The 16,214-nt window shown below is 37.4% G+C and overlaps 1 non-coding gene and 1 pseudogene across 1 annotated transcript; both read right to left on the bottom strand.

The window, feature by feature from the left end:
- Positions 1-484: 484 nt before the first annotated feature.
- LOC148575992 (protein FAR1-RELATED SEQUENCE 5-like) overlaps positions 485-16,214 on the bottom strand; it is a 23,643-nt pseudogene continuing 7,913 nt past the window's right edge.
- On the bottom strand, positions 8,312-8,419 carry LOC148575994 (small nucleolar RNA R71). The gene has a single exon (XR_015902996.1). It is a non-coding gene; the product is annotated as a small nucleolar RNA R71 (small nucleolar RNA).

Here is a 16,214-nt window from a genome sequence, read left to right as displayed (position 1 = left end):
CTTATAACTACTCTTACCATGTCATCGTTATCATTGCATTGTGCCTCAGCCGATGAAGTTTGTGTTGTCACGTAATTATTTGCTCCCACACCCTGCATATCCATTTTATGTACCCCGATATGGCAAGCCTTGTCTTCATTTGTGCATTGAGTGCCCTCATCATTGTAATTAGCCCCAACAACAGCATCATTACCGAACTTTCAATATGCAAATATTTTTTCAATGTTGTAGACACTATAACCCCAACGAAGTCTACAATAAAATCAACGGGATACTCGAAACAAATAACAAACTACAACTCACACAAGAATGTTAACTTAGACAACAATTTACTAACCTCTTCCATGTGGTTGAACATTTTAATCTCCTCCAACGCATATGAGTCAAAACCAGCTGTGTATCCATCTTCCATTTCCTTCCCATGGCCATTTTTTTTTCCCGGACAATTTCTCTTCGTGTGACCAGGATTCCTACATTCGGTACACTATTTTTTGCGCCCCCTACAGTTCTGGGTTTTCGGAGCTCCCTTTGTCCGAACTGCCATCGAATCACGAATGATTCCTTTACCCTTGGTAGAAAACACATTATCCTCGGTTGTAAAGTGACCCTCCAGGTGGACACAAAGATTGCGTATTCCTTTCATTGCCTTTTGAAATAGATCATACTTTTGTGATCCCAAAAAGAACAGCCAATGGCAAGCCGAATGAATCGTACCATGGCGTAATAAGCAGGCCCGGTCAGCGCCAACATTTATCTTCTCTTCATATGCTTCAAGTGCCTTGGCATTTTTGGTCCATCGCTTGAGAACTAATCCATCCGGAATGTTAGGAAGGTTCTCATTGTTTCATGACGAAAAACATGTGCTTGCAGGGGTAGCCATGTTTATTCCAACAGTTGCAGCCACATTTCATTCTTCCCATATTCTTATCGTATAAAACTACAATCTCTCTTCCAAGTTGCCCATACTCATCAATAGAGTAAATCTTCGTAGTCAAAGACCTTTGTAATCTAACCAGATTGACTGATGCAACACCTATGATCTCGTTTTGAACATCACCAAAAATTGCACGTGTGTAAACTATCGTAGCGCAACGCTCTAGTGACTCTAAGCTTTTCGTCATCGCTGGAACACTGCCAATTGATCTAAATTGCGCCAACAACTCGTTGTTTTGATATTCATGGAACATTAGTTCCAAATTTTGAACAAGTTCAAGCATCCCATGCTTCGACTAAAGGAAGTTCTTTGCAACGCTATTTATACCTTCACACCTTGACGTCATTCTTATACCAGCATAAAATTTATCCCTCGGGTACGCATTCACACACATCTCCTTCTTCCCGAAGACCTGATTTGCCCAGAGGCTATCTTGCAAACGTCAACAGCATGCCTCCATTCCGTCAAGCATTTGTTAAGTGTAATGTCCGCATAAAGCCACTGATTAAATCGTGCGCGCAATTCTGCATCTTTTATATTCGACTGACATTCTTCTCAATGTGCCACGCACACAACTGATGAGTGGATATTTTATACGCTTTTTGGCATCATTTTCATAGTGTTTTCGTTATGTTTCGTTTAAGTTTTATTATGTTTTCATAGGTTTTAGTGCAAAATTCACATTTTTGGATTCTACTTTGAGTTGTTGTGTTTCATGATGATTTTAGGTTCTAGTTGAAATTGAGGAGCTTTGGCAAAGTCTGATTCAGAGGCAAAGAAAGCATAGCAGATGTTGTCAGATTCTGACCTTTATGCACTTAGACAAGCAATTCTGGAGCTACAGAGGTCCAAATGACGCGCTCTCACGGCGTTGGAAAGCTAACTTCCAGAGATTTCCAAAAATATATAATGGTCTATACTTTTCTTCAAAGGAGCCTGCCCATATTGGGCGTTGAACGCCAAGGAGATACCCCCTTGCTGGCGTTCAACGCCCCAAGGAGACAAGCCAGCGTTGAACGCCCAAGAACTACCCCCTTTGGGCGTTCGACGCCCACCAAGATGCAAGGCAGCGTGGGTCAACTCCCTAATGGGCATTCAACGCCCATTTCTCAAGTTGGACGCCAAGCTCAGCCCAAGTACTCAACCAAAGTGGGCCCAAGGATGGATTTTTGCACCTCTAGTCTAGTCTATCATAATTTTGTACTTCTTAGTCATTAGGTTATTATATATAGAACAAAGATCACCTTTGTTAAAAAACTTTATCAATCTTTGCCCATTCATACATTTTACTATTACTTCTGTAAGCTATGAGCTACTAAACCTCCTAAGTTAGGGTTAGGAGCTCTGCTGATTCTCATGGATTAATAATATTACTATTTCTATATCAATACACGTTTGATTCAATTCTCTTGTGCAATTTCGTTCTTCATCTCATGAATTAAGGATGACCCGTGACAATCATCCTTGTTCTACATGGGTTCTGTGTGAGTCCTGACTTGGATAGCATTGAACCGCAACTAGAGAATGCACTGTGGATTCCAAGAGAGTGCCTAGGCGACTTTGGATAAGTGACATAAAATCCCGTTGACCGTGGGTTGCTGAGGTCTCTGTGGCGTTAAGGCTACAGTCTGAGAAGAAACATTCCCTGATCCGGAAGATCTAACCTTGTCTGTGGCATTTTGAGTAGGATCGCAAAGGGGAGTGAATTGCTTAGGTCTTCACCTTCGGCTATAGTGGGAAACCATGAGTTAACTTGATGAGGATGCTACATGAGTTTCTCAGATATGGTGGACTGCTATGGTTTAGAAGAGGCTAACTTGATGAGGATGCTACATGAGTTATTCAATTATGGCTGCCATTGAATGAATCCTTCGTTATTGGAGTAGACAGTAAAAAAAGTTAATCCGGAAAGAATACGCATCTCCCAAGCCTTAACTGAATCTCTATCATTGCTTTCAAATTAATCTGGTATTTCGTTTCCTTTACTTTTCGTTTATGCTTTTAAACAAACAACCATCTTTTCTAATCGCCTGACTAAGATCTACAAGATAGCCATTGCTTGCTCAATCCGACAATCTCCGTGGGATTCGACTCTCACTCACTTGAAGTATTACTTGGACGACCCGGTGCACTTGCTGGTTCATCTGTGCGAAACTTGCGGAGTTGAATTTCGCGCACCAAGTTTTTGGCGCCGTTTCCGGGGATTGTTCGAGTTTGACAAACTACCGGACTATCTTGTTACTTAGATTAGGTACTTTTTACAGTTTAGTTACTCTTTTACATGTGTTTCTTGTTTTCTTTTCAAAAATTTTTCAAAACCTTATCTTTTCTTTAGTAATCTTTATCTTTTATTTGAGTCTTGTGTCAGTTTTTAAGTTTGGTGTCCCCCTTGTTATCTTTAAATTTTCAAAAATTGTTCTTAGTGTTCTTCTTGGGTATTCGAATTGTTCTTGTTTTTTTTTTCGTTTGATCTTAAAATTTTTAAGTTTGGTGTCTTTTGGTGTTTTTCTTTTAAATTTTTGAAAATTAGTGTCAATTGGTATTAAATTTTTATGTTTGGTGTCTCTTAGTTATTTTTCTTTTTCCTTAAAATTCGAAAATTACATATATATTTCTTTTATCTTTATTTCAATTTTCAAAAATCTTTGCTATCTTTTCTTATCTTGATTTAAAAATTTTAAGTTTGGTATTTTCTTGTTAGTAAAGTCTAAATTTTAAATTTCAAATCTTATCTTTTCAAATATTTTTCAAATCTTTATCTTATCTTTCTTTGAATTTCAAAAATCTTATCTTATCTTATTTTAATTTCAAATTTCAAAATCAAATCTTTTCAAATTTCAAAATCTTTTTCAAATCTTTATCATATCTTTTTTATTTAAATTTTTCCTATCTTATCTTCTTTCAAATTTTAAATTTCAAATTCATATCTTTTTAAATCTTTACTATATTTTAAATTTGATTTTCAAAATCTTTGCTTTTCTAAATCTTATCTTTTCTTAATATTTTTAAATCTTTATCTTATCTTTCTTTTTAAATTTTAAAACTTACTTATCTTATCTTCTTTTTAAATTTAAAACTTTCAAATTCTAAATCTCAACTTTCATTTAAAATTGAATTTCAAAATCAAATCTTTTATTTTCAAATCTTGTTGGTTAACTATTTACATGTTTTATCTTATTCTTTTTTTATTCTCTTTTCTCTTTCTTCTTTTTCAAAACCTCTTAACTACTTTCTCTCTCCTCCTTTTCAAAAATTTCATCTCCATTTCCCTCTCTATTTTTGAAAATATCCCCCCTTCTCTCTCTATTAATTTTCGAAAACTATCCTTGTTAAAGGACATCTTCTTTTTTTTTTCTTCTTGATCTATCTCCCTCTAACAAAGGACCTCTATACTCTGACATAGAGAATCCTCTTCTTCTTCTCTTCTAGCATTCTTTTTTTTTTTGTTTATGAGCAGGAACAAGGATGAAGAACCCCTCTTTAATCTTGATCTTGAACCAGAGAGGACTCTTAAGAAGCGTTTGAAACAAGCTAGAGCACAACACTCCGGAGAAAACCTCACAGAGATTTTCGAACAAGAAGCTAAAAATACAGACATAGCAGCTGATGAGCGGATAATTTATACGCTTTTTGGCATTATTTTTAGTATATTTTAGTTAGTTTTTATTATATTTTTATTAGTTTTTATTTAAAAATCATATTTCTGGACTTTACTATGATTTTGTGTATTTTTCTGTGATTTTAGGTATTTTCTGGCTGAAATTGAGGGACCTGAGCAAAAATCTGATTCAGAGGCTGAAAAAGGACTGCAGATGTTGTTGGATTCTGACCTCCCTGCACTCGAAGTGGATTTACTGGAGCTACAGAAGCCCAATTGGCGCGCTCTCAATTGCGTTGAAAAGTAGACATCCTGGGCTTTCCCGCAATATGTAATAGTCCATACTTTGTCCGAGATTTGATGGCCCAAACAGGCGTTCCAAGTCAGCTCAAGAATTCTGGCGTTTAACGTCGAAACTGGCACAAAAGCTGGAGTTAAACGCCCAAACTGGCACAAAAGCTGGCGTTTAACTCCAAGAAAAGTATCTACACATGAAAGCTTCAATGCTCAGCCCAAGCACACACCAAGTGGGCCCGGAAGAAGATTTCTACATTAATTACTTATTTCTGTAAACCCTAGGCTACTAGTTCTCTATAAATAGGACCTTATACTATTGTATTTTAAGCTTTGATAAGTCTTATGCTATCTTAGACACGTTTGAAGGCTGGCCATTCGGCCATGCCTAGACCTCATTCTTATGTATTCTCAACGGTAGAGTTTCTACACACCATAGATTAAGGTGTGGAGCTCTGCTGTTCTTCATGAATTAATACAAGTACTATTGTTTTTCTATTCAACTCAAGTCTATTTCTTCTCCAAGATATTCATTCGCACCCAACAACATGATGAATGTGATGATTATGTGACACTCATCACCATTCTCACCTATGAACGCGTGACTGACAACCACTTCTGTTCTACATGCAAACAAGCTTGAATGTGTATCTCTTGGGTTTCTAATCTTAGATTGGAACCTTCGTGGTATAGGCTAGAATTATTGGCGGCCATTCCTGAGGTCCGGAACGTCTAAACCTTTTCTGTGGTATTCTGAGTAGGATCTGGGAAGAGATGGCCGTGACGAGCTTCAAACTCGCGATTGTTGGGGGTGTGACAGACGCAAAAGGATCAATGGATCCTATTCCAGCATGATCGAGAATCGACAGATGATTAGCCGTGCGGTGACAGCGCATTTGGAACGTTTTCACTGAAAGGACGGGAAGTAGCCATTGACAACGGTGATGCCGAACATAAAGCTTGCCATGGAAAGGAGTATGAATGATTGGAAGAAGGCAATAGGAAAGCAGAGGTTCAGGAAGAACAAAGCACCTTCATACGCTTATCTGAAATTCCAACCAAAGAATTACATAAGTATCTCTATCTTTATTTTATATTTTATTTATCTTTTAATTATCAAATCTCCATCACTATCTGAATTCGCCTGACTGAGATTTACAAGGTGACCATAGCTTGCTTCAAGCCGACAGTCTCCGTGGGATCGACCCTTACTCACGTAAGGTTTATTACTTGGACGACCCAGTGCACTTGCTGGTTAGTTGTGCGGAATTGTGACAAAGTGTGATTCACGTTTAAGAGCTCCAAGTCCTTTGGCGCCATTGTTGATGATCACAATTTCGTGCACCAAGTTTTTGGCGTCGTTGCCGGGGATTGTTCAAGTTTGGACAACTGACGGTTTATCTTGTTGCTTAGATTAGGTACTTTTCTTTTTATTTTTCAGAATTTTTAAGAATGAATTCTAGAGTTTCAAGGTGATGTTCTTATCATCACAAAAGCTGATTGATTCTCATCAATTTAGCTGCTGAATGTAATGTCCTGCTGAAGCTTGGCCAACCATGTCTAATCTTTTTAGACTGAAGCTTTAGACTAACATTGCATGATTCCTGGAATTCTTATTAAAAGTTTTGATTCTCTTTATTTTCTTTTCTATATAAGTTTCGAAAATCACAAAAAAAAATTATAAAACCATAAAAATCAAAAATATTTTATGTTTCTTGTTTGAGTCTAGTATCAATTTTTAAGTTTGGTGTCAATTGTATGTTTTTATTCTTCTTGCATTTTTCGAATATATGCATTATGTTCTTCATTGATCTTCAAGTTGTTCTTGATGATTTCAGTGTTCTGATCTTTAATTTCTCTTATTCTGTGTCTTTTGTTGTTTCTTACATGCATTTTCAATTTGTTATAGTCCTTAGTATACAAACTTCTAAGTTTGGTGTCTTGCATGCATTGTTTATTTGATCTTAGCTGCATTTTTTATTATTTCTCATCATTAAAAATTCAAAAATATTTTTAAAATTGTGTCTTTTCAAGTCAATAATACAGAGCATTGAAGATTCAGAACATTCAGCAGAGGAATCAAACAGAAAAAGCTAGGCGTTCAAAACGCCCAGTGAAGAAGGAAAACTGGCGTTTAAACGCCAGCCAAGGTACCTGGCTGGACGTTTAATGCCCAAAAAGGTAGCATTTTGGGCGTTAAATGCCAGAATGGATGCCATTCTGGACGTTTAACGCCAGAAGGACACTAGAGGGAAGATTGTTTTTAATCCAAATTTTTTTCAAATATTCATAATTTTTCAAAATCAAATCTTTTTCAAATCATATCTTTTCAATCATATCTCTTCAAAATCAATTTCTTTCCATTTTTTTTATAATTTTCGAAAATCCTTATTATAATTAATGATTTACTTCAAAATTTTCTAGTTGTTACTTGCCTATTAAGAAAGGATCAAAAGTTTTAATTCTATAATCATATCTTCTAATTTCGTGTTAATCAAGTAATCAACTTTAATTTTAAAACTTTCTCTTTTTAGTCTGATTTTCAATCATATCTTCTCAATCATATCTTTTCAATCACATCTTTTTCAAAATTAATTTTCAATCATATCTTTTTAATTTCTAATTTCAAAATCTTTTTTCAAAATCACTTAATTTCTTTCCCAATTTTAGTTTTCGAAAATCATCAATCAAATTTTCAAAAATTTTTTTAATTATTTCAAAATCTTTTACTTTAATTTTGAAAATTCTTCCCCTCTTCTCACATCCTTCTATTTAAATGACTAACACTCTTCCTCAAGGTGCAATTCGAACTCCCTCCTTCTTTATATGTTCGAATTCTCTTCTATCTACCTTCTCCTTCTATTCTTCTTTTCCTCTGACACCTCAAGGAATCTCTATACTGTGACATAGAGGATTCCCTACTTTCTTGTTCTCTTCTCTTTCATATGAGCAGGAACAAAGATAAAGGCATACTTGTTCAAGATGATACTGAACCTGAAAGGACCTTGAAGAGAAAGCTAAAAGAAGCTAAAGCACAATTCTCTTTAGAAGGCCTAACAGAGCTCTTCAAGGAAGAAGAAACCATGGCAGCCGAAAACAACAATGCCAACAATGCAAGGAAGGTGCTTGGTCACTTTACTGCACCTACTCCCGACTTCTATGGGAGAAGCATCTCAATCCCTGCCATTGGAACAAACAACTTTGAGCTTAAGCCTCAATTAGTTTCTCTAATGCAACAGAATTGCAAGTTTCATGGACTTCCATTGGAAGATCCTCATCAGTTTTTAGCTGAATTCTTGCAAATCTGTGACTCTGTCAAGACCAATGGGGTTGACCCTGAAGTCTACAGACTTATGCTTTTTCCTTTTGCTGTAAGAGACAGAGCTAGGACATGGTTGGATTCACAACCCAAAGAAAGCCTGAACTCTTGGGAAAAGTTAGTCAATGCCTTCTTGGCAAAGTTCTTTCCACCTCAAAAATTGAGCAAGCTTAGAGTGGAAGTCCAAACCTTCAAACAGAAGGAAGGTGAATCCCTCTATGAAGCTTGGGAAAGATACAAGCAATTGATCAGAAGGTGCCCTTCTGACATGCTTTCTGAATGGAGTATCATAGGTATATTCTATGATGGTCTGTCTGAACTATCCAAGATGTCATTGGATAACTCTGTTGGAGGATCTCTTCATCTGAAGAAGACGCCTGCAGAAGCTCAGGAACTCATTGAAATGGTTGCAAATAACCAATTCATGTACACTTCTGAAAGGAATCCTGTGAATAATAGGACAACTCAGAAGAAAGGAGTTCTTGAGATTGATACTCTGAATGCCATATTGGCTCAGAATAAAATATTGACCCAACAAGTCAATATGATTTCTCGGAGTCTGTCTGAAATGCAAGCAGCAACAGGCAGTACTAAAGAAGCTTCCTCTAAAGAAGAAGCTTATGATCCTGAGAACCCAGCAATGGAAGAGGTGAATTACATGGGAGAACCCTATGGAAACACCTATAATCCTTCATGGAGAAATCATCCAAATCTCTCATGGATGGATCAACAGAGACCTCAACAAGGTTTCAACAATAGTAATGGTGGAAGAAACAGGTTTAGCAATAGCAAACCTTTTCCATCATTTTCTCAGCAACAGACAGAGAATTCTCAGCAAAACCACTCTGACTTAGCAACCATTGTCTCTGATCTAATCAAAACCACTCAAAGTTTCATGACTGAAACAAGGTCCTCTATTAGAAATTTGGAGGCACAAGTGGGTCAGCTGAGTAAGAAAATTACTGAACTCCCTCCTAGTACTCTCCCAAGCAATACAGAAGAGAATCCAAAAAGAGAGTGCAAGGCCATAACCATAACCCACACGGCCGAACCTGGAGAGGAGAAAGAGGCAGTGATCCCCCATTGAGAAAGACCTCAATGGACGCCCACTGGCCTCCATGGAGTTCCCTGATGAGGAACCATGGGAATCTGAGGCTCACACAGAGACCATAGAGATTCCATTGAATTTACTTCTGCCATTCATGAGATCTGATGAGTATTCTTCCTCTGAAGAGGATGAAGATGTTACTAAAGAGCAAGTTGCTAAGTACCTTGGAGCAATCATGAAGCTAAATGCCAGGTTGTTTGGTAATGAGACTTGGGAGGATGAACCTCCATTGCTCATCAACGAACTGGATGACTTGACTAGGCAGAGATTACCTCTGAAGAGACAAGATCCTAGAAAGTTCTCAATACCTTGTACCATAGGCCCCATGACCTTTGAAAAGGCTCTGTGTGACCTAGGGTCAAGCATAAACCTCATGCCTCTCTCTGTAATGGAGAAGCTAGGGATCATAGAGGTACAAGCTGCAAGAATCTCACTGGAGATGGCAGACAATTCAAAGAAACAGGCTTATGGACTTGTAGAGGATGTCTTGGTAAAAGTTGAAGGCCATTACATCCCTGCTGATTTCATAGTCCTAGAGACTGGAAAGTGTATGGATGAATCCATCATCCTTGGCAGACCCTTCCTAGCCACAGCAAAAGTTGTGATTGATGTTGACAGAGGAGAATTGATCATTCAAGTGAATGAAGACTCCCTTGTGTTTAAAGCTCAAGGATATCCCTCTGTCACTATGGAGAGGAAGCACGAAGAGCTTCTCTCAATACAGAGTCAAACAGAGCCCCCACAGTCAAACTCTAAGTTTGGTATTGAACCCCCATATTCAAACTCTAAGTTTGGTGTTGGGAGGTTCCAACATTGCTCTGAACATCTGTAAGGCTCCATGAGAGCCACTGTCAAGCTATTGACATTAAAGAAGCGCTTGTTGGGAGGCAACCCAATTTTTACTTATCTATGTTAAATTTCAATTTTCTTTTATTTTATGTTTTCTATAGGTTGATGATCATGTGAAGTCACAAAAACAATTGAAAAAGCAAAAACAGAAGGAAAAATAGAATGAAAAACAGAACACCCTGGAGGAGAAACTTACTGGCGTTTAAACGCCAGTAAGGGTAGCAAAATGGGCGTTAAACGCCCAGTCTGGCACCATTCTGGGCGTTTAACGCCAGAAATGGGCACCAGACTGGCATTTAATGCCAGGAATGGGCAAGAAGCTGGCATTAAACGCCAGAAATGGGCAGCAGCCTGGCGTTTAACGCCAGAATTGGCAGCAAGGGGCGTTTTGCACGCCACATGGTGCAGGGATGAGAAATCCTTGACACCTCAGGATCTGTGGACCCCACAGGATCTCCACCTACCCCACCTCTCTCTCTCTCTTCTTCACCCATTCACCAATCACCTCAATACCTCTTCCCCAAAAACCCCTCACCTGTCAAATCCCACCATTCTCTTCACCACTCACATCCATCCTTCATAAAACCCCACCTACCTCACCATTCAAATTCAAACCACTTTCCCACCCAAACCCACCCATAATGGCCGAAACATACCCCCTCTCCACTCCTATATAAACCCATCTTCACTCCTTCATTTTCACACAACGTACACACTACCTATCCCCCTTGGCCGAAACAATAAGCCCCCTCCATCTCCTCTATTTCTTCTTCTTCTACTCTCTTATTTCTTCTTTTGCTCGAGGACGAGCAACCTTCTAAGTTTGGTGTGGTAAAAGCTAAAGCTTTCTTTTTGTTTTTCCATAACCATTAATGGCACCAAAGGCCGGAGAAACCTCTAGAAAGAGGAAAGGGAAGGCAAAAGCTTCCACCTCCGAGTCATGGGAGATGGAGAGATTCCTCTCAAGGGTGCATCAAGACCACTTCTATGAAGTTGTGGCCAAGAAGAAGGTGATCCCCGAGGTCCCTTTTAAGCTCAAAAAGGGCGAATATCCGGAGATCCGACATGAGATCCGAAGAAGAGGTTGGGAAGTTCTCACCAACCCCATTCAACAAGTCGGAATCTTAACGGTTCAAGAGTTCTATGCCAATGCATGGATCACCAAGAACCATGATCAAAGTGTGAACCCGGACCCTAAGAATTGGCTTACAATGGTCCAGGGGAAATACTTAGATTTTAGTCCGGAAAATGTAAGGTTGGCATTCAACTTGCCTATGACGCAAGGAGATGCACACCTATACACTAGAAGGGTCAACTTTGATCAAAGGTTGGACCAAGTCTTCATGGACATCTGTGAAGAGGGCGCTCAATGGAAGAGAGATTCAAGAGGAAAGCCGGTTCAACTAAGAAGGCATGACCTCAAGCCTGTGGCTAGGGGATGGTTGGAGTTCATCCAACGCTCAATCATTCGTACTATCAACCGGTCTGAAGTTACTATAGATCGGGCTATCATGATTCATAGCATCATGATTAGAGAGGAAGTAGAAGTTCATGAGGTTATATCCCAAGAACTCTACAAGGTGGCGGACAAGTCCTCTACTGTGGCAAGGTTAGCCTTCCCTCATCTCATTTGTCACCTCTGCAATTCAGCCGGAATTGACATAGAGGAAGACATCCTCATTGATGAGGACAAGCCCATCACTAAGAAAAGGATGGAGCAAACAAGAGATCCCACTCATGGACAAGAGCATGAGGAAACTCCTCATGAAATCCCTGAGATGCCTCAAGGGATGCAATTTCCTCCACAAAACTATTGGGAGCAATTCAACACCTCCCTAGGAGAATTAAGTTCCAACATGGGACAACTAAGGGTGGAGCACCAAGAGCATTCCATCCTCCTCCATGAAATTAGAGAAGACCAAAGAACCATGAGAGAGGAGCAACAAAGGCAAGGAAGAGACATTGAGGAGCTCAAGCACTCCATAAGATCTTCAAGAGGAAGAACAAGCCGCCATCACTAAGGTGGACCCGTTCTTTAATTTCCTTGTTCTTTATTTTCTATTTTTCAAAAATTGTGCTTTATGTTTATTTATGTTTGTGTCTTTATTACATGATCACTAGTGTCTTAGTGTCTATGCCTTAAAGCAATGAAAATGAATCCATCACCTTTCTTAAATGAAAAATGTTTTTAATTGAAAAAGAAAAAGAAGTGCATGAATTTTAAAATTTTAAAACAGTTTAATTTTTTGATGTGGTGGCAATACTATTGTTTTTCTGAATGAATGCTTGAACAGTGCATTTTTTGAATTTGATTGTTTATGAATGTTAAAATTGTTGGCTCTTGAAAGAATGATGGGAAAAGAAGAAATGTTATCTGATGATCTGAAAAATCATAAAATTGATTCTTGAAGCAAGAAAAAGCAGTGAAAAGCTTGCAGAAAAAAAAAGGATATATGCGGAAAAAAAAAGAGAAAAGAAAAAAGAAAGAAAAAGAAAAGCAAGCAGAAAAAGCCAATACCCCTTTAAACCAAAAGGCAAGGGTGATAAAAAGGATCCAAGGCTTTGAGCATTAGTGGATAGGAGGGCCCACAGGAATAAAATCCTGGCCTAAGCGGCTAAACCAAGCTGTCCCTAACCATGTGCTTGTGGCGTGAAGGTGTCAAGTAAAAACTTGAGACTGAGCGGTTAAAGTCGTGGTCCAAAAGCAAAAAGAGTGTGCTTAAGAGCTCTGGACACCTCAAATTGGGGACTCTAGCAAAGCTGAGTCACAATCTGAAAAGGTTCACCCAGTTATGTGTCTGTGGCATTTATGTATCCAGTGGTAATACTGGAAAACAAAATGTTTAGGGTCACGGCCAAGACTCATAAAGTAGTTGTGTTCAAGAATCAACATACTTAACTAGGAGAATCAATAACACTATCTAGATTCTGAGTTCCTATAGAAGCCAATCATTCTGAACTTCAAAGGATAAAGTGAGATGCCAAAACTGTTCAGAGGCAAAAAGCTAAAAGCCCCACTCATCTAATTAATACTGATCCTCATAGATGTTTTTGGAATTCATTGTATATTCTCTTCTTTTTATCCTATTTGATTTTCAGTTTCTTGGGGACAAGCAACAATTTAAGTTTGGTGTTGTGATGAGCGGATAATTTATACGCTTTTTGGCATTGTTTTTAGTATGTTTTTAGTATATTTTAGTTATTTTTTATTATATTTTTATTAGTTTTTATTTAAAAATCACATTTCTAGACTTTACTATGAGTTTGTGTGTTTTTCTGTGATTTCAGGTATTTTTGGGTATTCGAATTGTTCTTGTTATTTTTTTTCGTTTGATCTTAAAATTTTTTAAGTTTAGTGTCTTTTGGTGTTTTTCTTTTAAATTTTTGAAAATTAGTGTCAATTGGTATTAAATTTTTATGTTTGGTGTCTCTTAGTTATTTTTCTTTTTCCTTAAAATTCAAAAATTATATATATATATATTTCTTTTATCTTTATTTCAATTTTCAAAAATCTTTGCTATCTTTTCTTATCTTGATTTAAAAATTTTAAGTTTGATATTTTCTTGTTAGTAAAGTCTAAATTTTAAATTTCAAATCTTATCTTTTCAAATATTTTTCAAATCTTTATCTTATCTTTCTTTGAAATTCAAAAATCTTATCTTATCTTATCTTATTTTAATTTCAAATTTCAAAATCAAATTTTTTCAAATTTCAAAATCTTTTTCAAATCTTTATCATATCTTTTTTATTTAAATTTTTCCTATCTTATCTTCTTTCAAATTTTAAATTTCAAATTCATATCTTTTTAAATCTTTACTATATTTTAAATTTGATTTTCAAAATCTTTGCTTTTCTAAATCTTATCTTTTCTTAATATTTTTAAATCTTTATCTTATCTTTCTTTTTAAATTTTAAAACTTACTTATCTTATCTTCTTTTTAAATTAAAAACTTTCAAATTCTAAATCTCAACTTTCATTTAAAATTGAATTTTAAAATCAAATCTTTTATTTTCAAATCTTGTTGGTTAACTATTTACATGTTTTATCTTATTCTTTTTTTTATTCTCCTTTCTCTTTCTTCTTTTTCAAAACCTCTTAACTACTTTCTCTCTCCTCCTTTTCGAAAATTTCATCTCCTTTTCCCTCTCTATTTTTGAAAATATCCCCCCTTCTCTCTCTATTAATTTTCGAAAACTATCCTTGTTAAAGGACATCTTCTTTTCTTTTCTTCTTGATCTATCTCCCTCTAACAAAGAACCTCTATACTCTGACATAGAGAATCCTCTTCTTTTTCTCTTCTTGCATTCTTTTTTTTTTTTTTTGTTTATGAGCAGGATCAGGGATGAAGAACCCTTCTTTAATCTTGATCTTGAACCGGAGAGGACTCTTAAGAAGCGTTTGAAACAAGCTAGAGCACAACACTCCGGAGAAAACCTCACAGAGATTATCGAACAAGAAGCTAAAAATACAGACATAGCAGCTGATGAGCGGATAATTTATACGCTTTTTGGCATTGTTTTTAGTATATTTTTAGTATATTTTAGTTATTTTTTATTATATTTTTATTAGTTTTTATTTAAGAATCACATTTCTGGACTTTGCTATGAGATTGTGTGTTTTTCTGTGATTTCAGGTATTTTCTAGCTGAAATTGAGGGACTTGAGCAAAAATCTGATTCAGAGGCTGAAAAAGGACTACAGATGCTGTTGGATTCTGACCTCCCTGCACTCGAAGTGAATTTTCTGGAGCTACAGAAGCCCAATTGGCGCGCTCTCAATTGCGTTGGAAAGTAGACATCCTGGGATTTCCCGCAATATATAATAGTTCATACTTTTCCTGAGATTTGATGGCCCAAACAGGCGTTCCAAGTCAGCTCAAGAATTCTGGCGTTTAACGCCAGAACTGGCACAAAAGCTAGAGTTAAACGCCCAAACTGGCACAAAAGCTGGCGTTTAACTCCAAGAAAAGTCTCTACACATGGAAGCTTCAATGCTCAGCCCAAGCACACACCAAGTGGGCCCGGAAGAAGATTTCTGCATTAATTACTGATTTCTGTAAACCCTATGCTACTAGTTCTCTATAAATAGGACCTTATACTATTGTATTTTAAGCTTTGATAAGTCTTATGCTATCTTAGACACGTTTGAAGGCTGGCCATTTGGCCATGTCTAGACCTCGTTCTTATGTATTCTCAACGGTGGAGTTTCTACACACCATAGATTAAGGTGTGGAGCTCTGCTGTTCTTCATGAATTAATACAAGTACTATTGTTTTTCTATTCAACTCAAGTTTATTTCTTCTCCAAGATATTCATTCGCACCCAAGAACATGATGAATGTGATGATTATGTGACACTCATCACCATTCTCACCTATGAACGCGTGACTGACAACTACTTCCGTTCTACATGCAAACAAGCTTGAATGTGTATCTCTTGGGTTTCTAATCTCAGATTGGAACCTTCGTGGTATAGGCTAGAATTATTGGTGGCCATTCCTGAGGTCCGGAACGTCTAAACCTTGTCTGTGGTATTCTGAGTAGGATCTGGGAAGGGATGGCTGTGACGAGCTTCAAACTCGCGATTGTTGGGCGTGTAACAGACGCAAAAGGATCAATGGATCCTATTCCAGCATGATCGAGAACCGACAGATGATTAGCCGTGCGGTGACAGCGCATTTGGAACGTTTTCACTGAGAGGACGGGAAGTAGCCATTGACAACGGTGATGACGAACATAAAGCTTGCCATGGAAAGGAGTATGAATGATTGGAAGAAGGCAATAGGAAAGCAGAGGTTCAGGAGGAACAAAGCATCTTCATACGCTTATCTGAAATTTCAACCAAAGAATTACATAAGTATCTCTATCTTTATTTTATGTTTTATTTATCTTTTAATTATCAAATCTCCATCACTATCTGAATTCACCTGACTGAGATTTACAAGGTGACCATAGCTTGCTTCAAGCCGACAGTCTCTGTGGGATCGACCCTTACTCACGTAAGGTTTATTACTTGGACGACCCAGTGCACTTGCTGGTTAGTTGTGCGAAATTGTGACAAAGTGTGATTCACGTTTAAGAGCTTCAAGTCCTTTGGCGCCATTGTTGATGATC

This window comes from Arachis ipaensis, chromosome B1, assembly GCF_059453495.1.
Source record: "Arachis ipaensis isolate K30076 ecotype BB chromosome B1, ASM5945349v1, whole genome shotgun sequence".
Classification (NCBI taxonomy): Eukaryota; Viridiplantae; Streptophyta; class Magnoliopsida; order Fabales; family Fabaceae; genus Arachis; species Arachis ipaensis.
Note: the sequence above shows the minus strand (reverse complement) of the source record. Positions and strands in the feature narration are given on the sequence as shown.